A 16,644-nucleotide genomic window follows, 5' to 3' on the forward strand; every position below is an offset into this window, starting at 1 on the left:
ATAGAGAACTAAAAAGAGAACTAAAAAGAATAATGAGAAGTAGTTAAGAACCAAAACATATAATAGAGAACTATAGAGAACTAAAAAGAATAATGAGAAGTAGTTAAGAACCAAAAGAATAATGAGAAGTAGTTAAGAACCAAAACATATAACAACAAAAGCAATACACTCAAGACAGAAAGCTCAAAACAATCAAGACATAAAACATACTGTAGATGCAGACCCAAAGTTCTCTTGAAGATATAATTATTTTCCATTCATAAACATGCCAAGTTTGTGAGTAAAGAATGAAAGAAGCAACAAACCCTTTGTTGTCTTGAACGCATGTGAAGCAAAGCATGTCAGGGACAAACACACGACAGCACACGAAGACTCACAAACTCACAGAGAACAGTAGAGGCATACCACAGTCATGGTGAAAGATAAAAAGGCATCAAATGAGTCTACCATCAAGGAGCAAATGTGTTAAATGAACTCTTTTTCAATTAAGCACAAAAATATGTCCACACAAGACGAATCCCACCAAAGATTGCACAAACACTAAGTGCATAGTAAGTATAAGAAGATCAATTTATATATATATTTTTTAATACGAATTTAGTGGCTCACTTTATCTAGCTTTCGACATGATCCATGTAACGGATGGTCAATCAGTGTGCTTACGTCAGATGACTGGAGGCAACTGGGTGATGAAGCACCCCTGGGGAAATACTGATCCGAATCATGAAGGCTCCAAAGATAAGCAAGGATAGCAAACCATCACAACCTGTTGACTCGAACCTCGACGCTGGTTAGACAAGAGGCCCGGTTACATCGAGCAATGAGTGGTTGACACCTTTTTCTTTTTTTTTCTTTTTTTTTTAATTATTATTATTATTATTTTTTTTATAAACAAATCAAGAACTTACGCACAGTAGTGTTATGGCAATCCAAAGAGAGACAAGTGCATGATAAGAGATATTCAAAGGACTTCAAGGAAAAGAGTGTGGTGTGCAAAATAAAAATAAATAGATGGATAGATCATTTAATGCAGTTTATAATGCACCAAGACAATGGAAACCTTTGTGTGAAGCTGAGAGTGTAAGTTCTTAATATAGTGCAATGTCAGAGCCTAATCTAAGATCAACAAATATTGTTCGAGCAGTTACAGGATTGATACACCTTAACAATCCTTGCAATGAGCTGGACAGATTTATAAACACAGAAATTAATTGAAAATCATAAAACATGAAAGAGGCTTTGGCATGCAATAAACTCCAAATTAATCTAGAGCATTATATACCTAAAGACTTTTCTAAGAGTGTCAAATCAAGATTATCCAAGGGTTTTGCAGCAATACATTTAAGATCCAAACTTTCTAAAGCAACGGGTTCATGCACAACATTAGTGGAGGAAGACATACAATTATGATTTTCCTTTTCCTCCAAACTAACTTTGTCTTAGTTGACGGCAAACAATGAAAAGAAGATAGTTTGGATAAGCGGTTTACCTCTTTCATAAGATTTGAAATCTTATGTTGGATACTTACTTTCCACCCATGCCATGAGAATTTGAACGAACAAATCTGTTTGAAGCTTATTGCATCTCGGTCTTATGTGCCCACGAGTTCCACAAAAGTGACAAATTGGAATAAATTTCTTGACTTCATGAGAGGCGTAAGGTTCAATAGGTGAAGTGGATTTGACAAACTTTGTTTAAACACAGTGAAGACTTATTACTTGGTTCAAATCCTAAGCCTGCTTGTCACCATCTCTTCGTCCCATGCTAATCATCTTGTCAATTTTTTCTGCACCAATGGTTAAAGAAACAATCCTTTCTTTTGAATTTTTAAGTTCAAGTTCAAGGGCTTTGTTGTCGGGTTAGAGAAGCAATTAATTTATTATGATCAGTCAATTTTTCTGCAAAACATCAATTTTTCGTTCATACCACTTACCTTTTCGAATCTGCATCAGGATTGAAACTCGTTTGCAATCCTCGCAATTTTCCAGCTTCAAGACAAAGAACTTCTTTGACGAGCTCACTATTTTGTTTATTGAGCTTCGAGATGCAGCCAACAAATCATCATATTTGTTCATGATAAACTCAATATTTATACCTTTACAATCATCATCCTCACGTGATTCATCCAAGCTAATGTGGTTATAAGTGCAACTGCCTTTTCATCATTCTCGGATTCCGATTCACTATCACTCCAAGTAGTATGCATTGCCTTATTCTTGCCATCCTTTTGTTTCTTTAAGGTGTTGGCACATCCAAGATATGTGTCCATAGCCTTCACATTCAAACATTTGACCTTTTCTCTGGATTCTTTCTGCTCATTTAACTCACAAATTTAGATCCACCATCAAGATAGTTAATAAACCTATTTTTAGAATTTATACCTTTGAATCTCGACTTGATCCTGATTCTGAGAAAGTTCATGAATCGCCTTGTGAGAATTGTTAATTCTCATCACTGCAATCTTCATTTGAATGCTCATCATCTTCTTCATTCACAACCTTGAACGCAACATTTTTGCTCTTTTAAGAGGTAGATGTTTCATCTCATAGGTTTGTATGGACCTCTATGAGTTCTTGAACTTTCAAGGTGTTCAAGTCACTGATCTCTTCAATAGCCGTGATCTTTGGTTGAAACCGCTGAGGCAAGGATCTCAAAATCTTTTCACAACTCTATCTTCTGGAATTTTTTCACCTAAACCTGGAACAAGCATCTACAATTACACAAAGTTTAGCATAAAATTCAGAAAAGTTTCATTCTCATCCATCATAAGTGTCTCAAACTCAGAAGTGTGCATTTGAAGCTTGGCTCCTTGATGATGATTCTGCCTTCATGAGTAACCTGCAAATATCCCAAGCTTCCTTGAAGTATCACAAGCACATATATATTCAAATTGATCTAAGAGACAGCAGTAAATAAAGCATTTAACCCTTTGATTATTAGTGCTGTGTGTGACTTCTGCAGATGGTCCACTCCTCTCTAGTTTTGAGGACTGTGGTTTCTTCATCTCCTTTCCGATCGCTTTGTGGGTTTAGGAAATCCATGAACCACTGTGCTCCATACACGTTCATCTAAGGACCAAAGAAACGACTTCATTTTGGCCTTCCAAGCGCCATAGTTGTTGCCATCGAAATATGGTGGATGTGCAATTGAGCCCGAGGCACGATCCATCCTAAGGTATGTTAGATCTTCTTGAGTATGTCCAGCAACCTGCTCTGATGCCAATTGAAAATACCTGCAGGATGACTCAAAATGCCTAGAGGAGGGTGAATAGGCCAATTTAAGATTCTAATCAAATAAATAAAAATAAACTTCGGTAGCAGGATTGATATGGCTTATCAATCCTGTAACGTGCTGGGCATAAAATAAAAGAACACGCAGAGAATTATTTTACGTGGTAAACCCCACCTGGGAAAATCCACGGACTCCTCAGTCCAACACAAATCCACTATAGAACGATGATTACAAGAAGTACTCACACACTTATCCTAGACACATTCTAGATAATGTTTACCGACTTCTTCGTAACTCAACTTCACACGGGATGATCTTCGACACTCCTTATGTTGAACGCAACATCGCCACGATTGCTTCAAGCTCACCGGAGGAAAACCGCCACCACGGTCTTGGTGCCCTCAACCGTATGAGTCACCGACATGCATATGAATGCAATATGAATGATTAAAGTGTTTGATAAATCACCAAGTAAACATTGAACACTTGATGATTTATCTCAAATATGCGCACAGCAGACTTTTCTTAGAATTCTATATGCTGAAAACAAATATCTCAAAAAGCTACGAAATAAAAGAATGGCACATAATCTTTTATACAAGACTTGTTCTCTCTCATGGGAGAAACCCAATAGGTCACGAATCATCAACTTCCTATTGCACCACAACCTATCATCAATAGGAGATTTGATTCACCTTGGACTCAAAGTAATGACGCCTCTCTTTAAACCAAATTGACTAAGAGGTAAGCAACAAGCAAAGTCACAATAGGAAAAGATAATATTTTAACTTCAATTAAAATAGAGTTGAACTAGGAAAGTAATCTCAAGAGATAAAATCTAATCCTATTAAAAATAAGATTAAGATAAAAATACTTTGAGTGAAAAAAAAAACTCCAACTAGGAATCCTATAATGAATGCATGATTATGTCATGATTTACCTGAAGTCAAGTTTCTCATATCGGTCAAGTCATGCCTCGGATGTATGGGGTTGAATGAGTTGTGCCAAAACATCCAGTAAACAAGTCTAGGAAATGACAATACAAATTTCGTACTAACACAAATTATAACTCGACTAAAATCATCATTGAGAACTTTAACCGGAAGATAAAGAAATTAAAACCAATTTAATTTTTCAATGTAATCTTTTATTAATGATTGTTCAGAAAATGGAGTTGCTTAATATCTACTCTTTTAATTTAAAAGCATGCCAAGTCAGTTCTTAACAATGAGAAAAATATAATTGAACTCATGAAAAGATAATAGCACTTAACATCAATCAAAATAAAAGGATATGAAAATATTGAACAACAAAAATAAAAGAATTTAGCAATTCATACCGTATATTGGATTAAAGAACAATTCACAAACTTACTCAAAGAACATTCCCTTTAGCCTTAGCTAGAGTTCTAGCAACTCATTACAAAAGAAAACATAAAATAAATGGATAAAGAAATCTGTCGTAGGGGTGTCCTTGCCAAATAAGTTGATGGGTGATTTATAGTAGTCAATGAGGTGAGTGGGAAGTTAATACATTCATGGTAGGTGATGAAGGGTCTAATTGAGTGATTAATTGGATTAAACATGTGTTGATGGTGAAGAGTTAGTGGAAAAGAAATAACGGTGAGGTAAGTGGGCGTTAAATGGCTGACATAAAATAGGCTCTTTAGCTTCAACGGTTTTGTCTTCTCTTCTCCCTCTTTACTTCTCTTTATAATCACAATAATCCCACAATCAATTCTTCAATTAAATCTGCCAGCAATTCTCTTCACACCTAGCTTGAACTTGGACAAATGTATGTCTTCATCTTTTGGCTTTCCAACTTCCTACGGAAGATAAATTCACCTAATAAGTTCACCAAATTAATATAGAAAATTCATAAATCCAGTTGGTGAGAATAAAATGTAACAACAAGTGAAATTATATTCATTAAGCCAAAATTATATCATAAAGTCTCCAAAATAATAGTAAAAAGATGTAATTTGAGACTCTCATCACAACCCCCAACCAGCTTATTGCTAGTCCCTAGCTATTCAAGTGACTAAAAGAAACTCAAATTTAAGTAAAAATGACAACAACAAAAAATAATAATAAAAAAAAAACAAAAAAACAAAAAAACAAAAAAATAAACCACTTTCGCGGGATACGATTGCATTTAGCGTATGCAACAAGCCTTTAAACCCTTAGGTTACCCCTAAAGGACGAGTTGTAGTCTCGTGAGGGTTTCCAGGGATGATACCCACAAACATCAAGTATGAGGCTAGCACAATTATTCAGAAACATGAAATAAAATAAAATTTGGAAAATAATTTCAACATCTGTCACCAACAAAAAGGACAAAGCACAAAGTCCAAATTTTCAATTCATGAACAACGTTAAAAGAGAGAACACTTATTTAACATTTCAAGTTAATCCCACCTCGAAGTCCCAAATCATTTATAATTAGCTAGCAAAATTTTCACATGTTTCCTTTGGTGTAAAGTGAACTAACACAATTGAGTGGCATTAGCTAAATTCCAATCACACCACCCTTTTGATCTCAAGAGTTGTTGAACTCCCTTGCGAGAAACAAACCAAGGTTTTTATTTTTATTTTTATTTATTTTTAATATACTATTTTTTCTTTATGTGGGCTGTGCAATGCTTAGCTCCATTAAGCTTTCTAATTAACCCATATAGCGAGTGTTAGGCTAGCGACTCTCAAACCAAAAAGGCTTTAAGGCACTAGGTGTAGAGACACCCCTAAGAGCTTACTAACTCGAGTTAAAAAGGCTACGAAACTAAACTAGCCACACAAAATTATTCACACCCAGAACTTCACCGTTTGACGCAAACACTCACTGCTGATTAGGCAAGAGGCCCGGTTACTAAGTAGAAGCTTGAGTAGAACACTATTATTTCATGAACCTTTTTTTTTTTATAAATAAAAACCAAGATGAGTCAAAAGCAAGGTCGTCCAAGTTTACCAAAGACAAAAGATTAAGCACAATTGGTTTTTAACTTTATACCCCACAAAAGGTGTTAGTGTGCTTGTGTAAATTGTCAAAGTATAACTCATGAATCATCCACTAACTAGAAATAAATGAAAAAGACACAGAAGTGGGATAATTATCATATAATTCATATGTTCTCAATCTTAAAATCATTCATGAATATCAAATAAATCTAAGTGCAATGTAATCTTGTCATAGACAAACTGTGAAAAACAAACAACATAGTGCACTAACCTCATAAACATTTTTTTTCTTCACACTTTCAGTTTTTTAATATTTTCTTTTTAACAATTTAAATAAATGAAAAATAAACAAAAACAAAATACAAAAACAAAACCAAACCAAAAACAAAAACAAAAACAAAAATGAAAGGAAAACTAACATGTTGCAACAAGAAAATAATACAATAAACACATCTTCTCCACCCCCAACCAAAGATTGACATTGTCCTCAATGTTTAAACATATAAGCATAATAAAAAGAAGAGGGTAGCACTACCTGAGAATTGACATCAAAGTGAAAGCACAACGTGTTAGTGTAAAAACAAAACAAAAAACAGAAATGTCGATTTTTTTCTTCTTTTTTTTTTTTTTTTTTATAGCAAGTGAACAAAAATTTCTAAACTAATTATATACAACAGATGGACTAAGGGAAGTCCAATCAATCCTGGTAAACAGGTTTGTTCAAAGAAACTGTCTCATCTTCTGGAACACATCTCCTCAAGTAAGGTTTAAGTCGTTGGCCATTAACCTTAAAAATATTTCCATTCTTGGGATCCTCAACTTCAACAGTCCCATATGGGAAAACTTTTTTAACAATGAAAGGCCCTGTCCATTTAGTTCTTAATTTTCCAGGAAACAAATGAAGTCTAGAATTATACAAAAGAACAAGTTGAGAAGGCTCAAAATTTTTCCTCAAAATATTTTTATCATGAAAAACTTTAGTACGTTCTTTGTAAATTCGTGAGTTCTCATATGCATCATTCCTGATTTCCTCAAGTTCATTCAATTGGAGTTTTCTCAAGGTACCTGCATCTCCAAGACTAAAGTTAAACAATTTGATAGCCCAATATGCTTTATGTTCTAATTCAACAGGTAAATGACAAGGTTTACCATAAACTAGCCTATATGGAGACATACCAAGAGGTGATTTGTATGCAGTACGGTATGCCCACAAGGCATCAGTTAGTCTCAATGACCAATCCTTCCGGGTTGATTCACCGCTTTTCCAAAATTTGCTTGATTTCCCTGTTTGCAAGTTCAGCTTGGCCATTTGTCTGTGGATGGTATGGAGTGGAAATCTTATGGGTTATCCCATATTTTTTCATCAAAGCTTCAAATGGTCGGTTGCAAAAATGTGATCCTCCATCACTGATGATCGCTCTAGGAATACCAAACCTGGACAATACATTTTCTTTCAAAAATTTCAAAACAGTTTTATGATCATTCTTCCGACATGGTATGGCCTCAATCCATTTTGAAACATAATCCACAGCAACAAGGATATATAAGTAACCAAAAGATGGAGGAAAAGGACCCATAAAATCAATGCCCCAACAGTCAAAAATTTCAATAATTAAAATTGGGTTAAGAGGCATCATATTACGTCGAGTAATTTTTCCCAACTTTTGACAACTTGGACAAGTTTTGCAAAATTCATACACATCTTTAAAAAGTCTAGGCCAATAAAAACCACATTGAAGAATTTTGGCCGAAGTCTTTTTGGAAGAAAAGTGACCTCCACAAGCCTCAGAATGACAAAAAGATATGACACTAAATATTTCATCATCAGGAACACATCTACGGATTACCTGGTCGGGACAATATTTGAAGAGATACGGGTCATCCCAAAAGAATTTTCTCACCTCAACCATAAATTTCTTTTTATCTTGTGAGGTCCAATGAGGTGGAATAAGACCTGTAGTAAGAAAATTCACAATGTTAGCAAACCATGGTAATGTAGAAACACTAAACAATTGTTCATCAGGAAATGAATCTTTTATAGGCAAATATTCATAAGGCTCCTCAAAAGATATCCTAGAAAGATGGTCTGCAACAACATTCTCCACTCCTTTCTTGTCCTTGATTGTAAGATCAAATTCTTGGAGAAGCAAAATCCATCTAATCAATCGTGATTTGGCTTCCTTCTTTGTCAATAAATACTTCAAGGCCGAATGATCTGTAAAAACAACAATTTGTGAGCCCAAAATATATGACCTAAACTTTTCCAAGGCAAAAACTACAGCAAGCAATTCTTTTTCAGTTGTAGTGTAATTTTTCTGTGCACTATTCAAAGTTCTGCTTGCGTAGCAGATGACAACAGGCTTCTTGTCTTTTCTTTGGCCTAGCACTGCACCAATAGCACCATCACTAGCATCACACATTATTTCAAACGGCATGGACCAATCTGGGGGCTGCATTACAGGAGTTGATGTTAGCATTTTAATCAATTTCTCAAATGCTTCTTGACATGCATAATTCCAATCAAATTTAGCATCTTTCTCCAAGAGATTATTCAATGGCCTTGCAATTGCACTAAAATTTTGTATGAATCTCCGATAAAAACCTGCATGTCCTAAAAAAGATCTAATATCTTTAACAGTTTTAGGAATAGGCAGATTAGCAATTAAATCAATTTTTGACTTATCTACTTCAATTCCTTTGTGAGAAACAATGTGTCCAAGTACTATGCCAGATGTGACCATGAATTGGCATTTCTCCCAGTTAAGCACCAAATTTTTCTCCTTACACCTGATAAGAACATTCTCCAAGTTAGATAAACAATCAGAAAATGAATCACCAAACACAGTAATATCATCCATGAAAACTTCTAAATATTTTTCTACCATGTCACTAAATATGCTTATCATGCAACGTTGGAATGTAGCTGGTGCATTGCAAAGACCAAAAGGCATTTTTCTAAAAGCGAAAGTTCCAAATGGGCAAGTAAAAGTTGTTTTTTCTTGATCTTCTAATGAAATCTCAATTTGATAATATCCTGAATAACCATCTAAAAAACAATAATACATATGCCCTGCAACTCTTTCCAAAATTTGGTCAAGAAATGGTAAAGGAAAATGATCCTTTCTTGTGACTGAGTTCAATTTACGATAATCAATACACATTCTCCATCCAGTAGTGACCCTAGTTGGTACCATTTCTCCATTATCATTTTCAACTACTGTGACTCCTGATTTTTTGGAACAACCTGTGTAGGACTTACCCATTTGCTATCAGAAATTGGATATATGATACCTGCATCCCAAAGTTTAAGTACTTCTTTTTGCACAACTTCTTTCATTGTTGGGTTAAGTCTACGTTGAGCCTGCCTAACTGGTTTAGCATCTTCTTCAAGAAAAATTTTGTGTGTGCAAACCAAAGGACTAATACCTTTAATATCAGATAAAGTCCATCCAATAGCAGTCCTATGATCTTTCAAAACTTTAAGTAACATACCTTCATGCAAAAGCTTTAGTTTAGAAGATATTACCACAGGATAGGTCTCATCTTCTCTCAAAAAGCATATTTAAGTCCAGCAGGAAGAGGCTTCAATTCACACTTTGGGGCTTCTTCTCTTGATGATTTTGTCTCATCACTCACAGTTGGCAGCTCCTCATATTTTGGTATCCAACCATTATGTTCTTGTACCTGCGCAAAATCCAACAAAGAACAAAGATATTGTACTTCAAAATCTTGTGCAAAATTACAATCCCCATTTACTAAACAAATTTGCAATGGATCAGAAGGAAAAGAAGAATTAAAGCAATTTTGAACAATCGTCTCGATCATGTAAACTTCTTTGTCATCTTCATTGTTTGCTGGCTGCTTGCATATGTTGAATATGTTGAGCTCCAATGTCATGTTCCCAAATGATAGTTGCATAAGTCCATTCCTGCAATTTATATGAGCATTAGATGTAGCAAGAAATGGTCTTCCAAGAATAACAGGAATTTGAGAATTAGAATACACAACTGGTTCAGTATCCAAAACTATAAAATCAACTGGAAAATAAAATTTGTCTACCTGAACCAGCACATCTTCCACCATACCTCTTGGGATTTTGACTGAACGGTCAGCCAATTGCAATGTTATTGAGGTGGGTTTTAATTCACCAAGACCCAATTGCTTATAAACCGAGTAAGGCAACAAATTAACACTAGCACCCAAATCCAATAAAGCTTGTTCAATGATAAAATTTCCAATAATACAAGAAATTGTGGGACAACCTGGATCTTTGTACTTGGGTGGAGTATTAGTTTGAAGAATTGCACTTACATTTTCAGTTAAAAATGCGGTCTTATCAACATTGTGCTTTCTTTTGATAGTGCATAAATCCTTTAAAAATTTTGAATATGAAGGAATTTGTTTTATAGCATCCAAAAGAGGTATATTGATTTTCACTTGTTTAAAAACCTCCAAAATTTCAGGATTTTGATTTTTCTTTCCAACCTTAAGTGCTTGTGGGAATGGAGCAGGAAAAGGGCACTTAACAATTTCAGAATCATTATTTTCTTTTTCATTATTTTTGGATTTTTCTGAATTCTTTTTATTTTCAACTGTTACTAAATCATCTTTCCCAATTATTTTTCCACTACGAAGAGTAGTGACAGCCTTCACATATTCATGCTTATTTTCATTCAAAGAAGAAGAAGAAGAAGAAGGGTATTTACCTCTAACTGTGCATGTGGATTAGGTTGGACTTGAGAAGGAAATTTACCCTTTTCCTGAATTGACAGTGAAGAAGTGAGTTTAGAAAGAGTGCTCTTAATCTCACCAATGTCTTGTGCATTCTTTTGATTTGTGGCAGTTTGGCTTTGTATGAATTGCTTCATAACATCTTCCAAATTTGATGATGATGATTGCCCTTCCACCTGTGGAGAATAATAAAAAGAATTAGATTTTTGTTGAGGCACATTATTATTAGTATTATTTCTCCAACTGAAATTTGGGTGGTTTCTCCATCCTGGATTATAAGTTTCAGAAAAAGTGGATGGTTTTTTAAATTGATTCACAAAGTTTGCTTGATCATGCAACATTTCTCTGAAAGCTGGAAGTGTTGGACACTCTTTTGTTACATGTCCCATGACCCCGCAAACTTCACAAATCTCAAAAATTTCTTGACTTGCAATTGAATTAACTTTTTGAGGCAATTTTGATTTTAGAGTTTCAACTTCCCTAGCCATTGTTGCCAATTGAGCTTTGAGACTATCTTCCTCCTTAAGGTGATAAATACCGCCGCTAGAAGGATTAATGGAAGACTTTGCCTTTTGGGAATTAGGCTCAAATGTGTTGGGAGTGCTCCAAATCTGAGATTTCTCTGCAATTTCATCAAGAAAATCAAAAGCATCTTCAGGATCTTTATACATAAAATTTCCATTGCACATCATCTCAATAAATTGTCGATCTTTAGGTGTTAAACCATCATAAAAATGACTTACCACCCTCCATCTTTCAAAACCATGGTGAGGACATAACATTAACAAATCTTTAAATCTTTCCCAAGCTTGAGGTAAAGACTCAGTATCTTTTTGAGAAAATGTGGTCATCTGTCTTTTCAAAGAATTTGTCTTTTGAATTGGGAAAAATTTCTTGAAAAATTCAGTTTGCATTTCAAGCCATGTTCCAATTGTTCTTGGCCTTAGAGAATAAAGCCAAGTTTTCGCTTTATCTTTCCGTGAAAATGGAAAAAGTTTTAGCAAAACTGTATCAAGCCTACACCCTTGTGTTGGAAAAGTTCCACAAACTTCCTCAAACTCACGCACATGTGAATATGGATTTTCAGATTCCATTCCATGAAAAGTTGGTAAAAGTTGTATCATGCCCGGTTTAAAATCAAAAGTTTGACCATTCAACGGAAAAATGATGCAAGATGGCACACTTGTACGAGCAGGATGCAAATAATCATGTAATGTCCTAACAAGTGGATTCTCATCATTATGAACACTATGATTCTCATCATTATGAACACTATGATTATCTTCATCATTTTGGGGGCCTTCCAATGCATTATTATTATTATTATTCTCAGCCATTTGTGATGAAATTTGGTCAAATTGAGGTTTCTTTGCAAATCTACCAAACCGATCACGATATCTCATAAACAAAATAAAGAAGTAACAAATAAATAAATAAAATCTAAACTAATTTTTTTAAAATTTTTTTAATATTAAAAAAACTAAGACAAAAACAAACAAAAATAAAAACAGAAATGAAAAATTGAGTTTGATAAGCCTTACCGAATTAGCTTTGGAAACTAAAACCGCAAACCTTAACAATGAATTTCCTTGTGCTACTTTTCGCTTCACTGCTCCCCGGCAACGGCGCCAAAAACTTGTTGCGTCTACCCAAGTGCAAGTAGTCACACGTAGTAATAATCTTGGAAGTCCAAGTATCGTATCCTCAAGGAGCAGGTAGGCAAATATTTGCACACAAAGAAATAATTAAACGTACCACAATAAAAGTGACAAGCAAAATGGAAAAGTAATTTGATTTGATTGTTGTGGAAAATTGAGTTTAAAAATGTAATATCAATAATGGAAATGCTGAGGCATCAAGGTTCAATTCTTTAAACAAAATATGTTTCATGCTCTTTAATCCAAATTATAACTCGACTAAAATCATCATTGAGAACTTTAACCGGAAGATAAAGAAATTAAAACCAATTTAATTTTTCAATGTAATCTTTTATTAATGATTGTTCAGAAAATGGAGTTGCTTAATATCTACTCTTTTAATTTAAAAGCATGCCAAGTCAGTTCTTAACAATGAGAAAAATATAATTGAACTCATGAAAAGATAATAGCACTTAACATCAATCAAAATAAAAGGATATGAAAATATTGAACAACAAAAATAAAAGAATTTAGCAATTCATACCGTATATTGGATTAAAGAACAATTCACAAACTTACTCAAAGAACATTCCCTTTAGCCTTAGCTAGAGTTCTAGCAACTCATTACAAAAGAAAACATAAAATAAATGGATAAAGAAATCTGTCGTAGGGGTGTCCTTGCCAAATAAGTTGATGGGTGATTTATAGTAGTCAATGAGGTGAGTGGGAAGTTAATACATTCATGGTAGGTGATGAAGGGTCTAATTGAGTGATTAATTGGATTAAACATGTGTTGATGGTGAAGAGTTAGTGGAAAAGAAATAACGGTGAGGTAAGTGGGCGTTAAATGGCTGACATAAAATAGGCTCTTTAGCTTCAACGGTTTTGTCTTCTCTTCTCCCTCTTTACTTCTCTTTATAATCACAATAATCCCACAATCAATTCTTCAATTAAATCTGCCAGCAATTCTCTTCACACCTAGCTTGAACTTGGACAAATGTATGTCTTCATCTTTTGGCTTTCCAACTTCCTACGGAAGATAAATTCACCTAATAAGTTCACCAAATTAATATAGAAAATTCATAAATCCAGTTGGTGAGAATAAAATGTAACAACAAGTGAAATTATATTCATTAAGCCAAAATTATATCATAAAGTCTCCAAAATAATAGTAAAAAGATGTAATTTGAGACTCTCATCAAGATACGAAAGAGCTACGTGTGGCTTGATCCCTTAGTAGGGTACGTAGGCAGCCTGAAGTTACTAGGTGCAGCCACAGATTAGACCCCACTTAGGTGGTCTTATTGAGATTAGTTTGGACCTCACTGTTGGTCCCGAAACTTGGTTGAATTGAGGCTTGTCTTGGGGACTAAGTGAGCGAAGGTGTGCGTAAATAGATTTTGAATTTGTTATATGCATGTTTGATGTATTAAGTTATTTTAAAAACATGGTGGGCAGTTCTACTAGAATCATTTGAAGGCCGGAGGCCATTTGTGTAAATTGCATGAGATTATATTGTGCGTGCTGCCGGTTGGGTTATAAAATGTGTTTTATGCAGGTGGAAATTTTGGGAAATGTTCAATTTACAGGGGAGACTCTGCCAAATTTGCAGAAAGTCTCGTGCCCTTAATCCTCTCTGTAAACGAGGACATAGATTTAAGGAGTGAACCCGGCGTGGGTGTGATGCCGGGTCTCCGTAGAGGTTAAATCTCGGGTTTCGGGAAATTTGGGACGAGTCCGGTCAGTCCAAATACGATCCAAATATGATAATCTGATTATAAATGAATTTGAATTTGGATTGAGGTATATTCAATTAGACCCGTTCTGAGTTGTTGGTCCTTTTCCCGAAAACTCCTTTTGATGGTATGATGACTTGGATCTAATTGCTTCCGCAGCGTAAGGAGGTCGTTTGATCAACATCAATGCCCCAATTGGATTTCTGGCTCCCAAAGAGGATTCTTTCAACCTCTGAACAAAATTGAAAGTTGGATTAAGTTGACAGGAACGGCAGAGCTCGGGCTGGGCCTTATTGGCTTGTTCCTTCTATCCTGATCAAGAGTTGCATAGGCATGCCACTATTGGGTATAAGACCAACCCAATAGATTTGGTGTGAGTGGTGTAGGATGTTGATTTGTTGTGTTTGCGCTTATTCTGGACTTCTGCTCAAGCCATTGTGCTCCAAGAGGGGTACTGGCCTGGATGAGTTCTTTTTTATGCCTCAATCAAAAGGACGTCAATATTCTTTCATTTATGCTTGTCGGTCTGATAGATACGAGCAATACCTAATCAAACAAGGAGGGAACTAGAATCGTGGTTAATGATACCCTATTTGGGTTTAGAAACCTAATTTAAATTCAATCAGCCCTTAGATCAGGTCAACATTCTAGTCAATTTGGGCCCAACGATATAATTGGGACCTGAATTAACCTTTTACTTTCTAACCAATAGGACCCTATTCGGGCCTAGACCTTTGATTTAAGTCCGAATGATAAATTTAAATAACGCAAATGTGGGAAATTAAATTAATCTATAGAGATATGTAAAAACAATTAAATATTAGATACTTAATGAAACAGTTAAGATAAACTCCGAAGTCTCTTTATCTGATTTTAACTTGATAACAAAGAAGAACTAGAGTTCTGAATTTATCCATTTAACTAATTCAAAATATCAATTACAATGTAAGGAAAAACTGGAGATTTCTCTATCCACTTAGATGGATACATTAATTCAAATTGATCATTTGAAAGAAATCATACCATGGCGATGGCAGAGCAACAAAAAGACGAACACATGAGTTGTCAACTGGTTATCTGGAAATTAAGTAGGCTTGTTTGAAAAGATCTTGAGTTTTTCAAGTGTTTTCGAGACGTTGCGTCTAGTTTTTGGAGAGAGGGTCCCCTTCTTCTGTTGTGGAGGCTCTATCTATATAGGCAAGAAACTTCAATGATGATAGCTGAAAGAAGATATTTGATTGTTATCTAAAGTTAACTATCGATCTGTTGATCCAGACCGGTTCATAGGTGGAAGGATGGAATGTCTCCGACAAAACCGCTGGTTTTTTGAGAGAAGAAGGTGGCTTTCTTGTTGGGCGAGAAGAAGGTCAAGTCGCCATTAGTGGTGACAATCCTTCTTCAGACCCTCACGTGGGTCTATATGCAACGATTACCAATTTTTGTAACTTTAGTGTGGCTCAAAGATTTGGGCTTCCTGACGCTGTGGGCTTTCATTAATTTTTTTAATCTGTCGACGGCCCATTTATTAAAAAAAAAAAAAGGTTCCTTTTGTTTTAAAGAAAAGAAAAAGATATTGGGCCTAGGTTTAAAAAATATATTCCCTTGATAGATAGACCAGTTTTGGTCTATTTACAAAATATGGTATAAACACAGGTATAGTTGGAGCTCACCTTTGTCATGCTTTTGCTTCACCCATGTCTGCCTCAAATGTCAAGATTTAAGAACCATCTTTCTGGTACCCCCTTCTCTTAATGTAAACAGTTTGATGTATAGACGAACAAAGAAAGCTTGAAACAACAAAACAAAAGGAAAAAACAAAAAAGGGAGAGAAGGGTAATCATAAAAACTAAGGGCTACGTATATATCACCTTATCACCAAATGCCTATTTACACTCTCTTACTATGTAGATGCCTCTTCCCATACGGATTTAATTCATTAATTCGTATAGCATTAATAAATTGACAAATAATCATGTTAGATACTTATATTACTGTACATGTATCCGTCTGTATATTTAATACTATCAATGTAACCTGTCTGGTTCAGATTGGGTAGAGAGTTCAAGACGGAATGATATGGAACCGAACAAGATGATAAGTTCAATTTTCTCACGTTCAGTGCCAATTAAGCCACACTCAATGACAAAGAAATAGATAACTCACTGCACCTCTCAATTGAGAAAGTTCAGAAGTAACTTCCACCATCCGGCGGAGATTATTGGAAGAGTTAAAGAGGAACAAAAATTTGGATTTGAACTCCTTTTCTCTTTACAGTTCATGCTGGGCAGAGAAGTTTCAGGCCTCTGAACCTAATCATCCTTTTGCCTCTCTTTGGATGCTAACTCTCCCACATTA

General features: G+C 35.0%; 1 non-coding gene and 1 pseudogene across 1 annotated transcript; one reads left to right on the top strand and one right to left on the bottom strand.

Moving 5' to 3' along the window:
- Positions 1–6,882: 6,882 nt before the first annotated feature.
- LOC148916484 (uncharacterized) lies at positions 6,883–12,253 on the bottom strand (annotated as a pseudogene).
- Positions 11,676–11,784, top strand: LOC148916485 (small nucleolar RNA R71). The gene has a single exon (XR_016128374.1). It is a non-coding gene; the product is annotated as a small nucleolar RNA R71 (small nucleolar RNA).
- Positions 12,254–16,644: the final 4,391 nt, after the last annotated feature.

The sequence above is a fragment of the Prunus mume genome, linkage group LG6 (assembly GCF_029339155.1).
Source record: "Prunus mume cultivar Tortuosa linkage group LG6, ASM2933915v1, whole genome shotgun sequence".
NCBI classification, from domain to species: Eukaryota; Viridiplantae; Streptophyta; class Magnoliopsida; order Rosales; family Rosaceae; genus Prunus; species Prunus mume.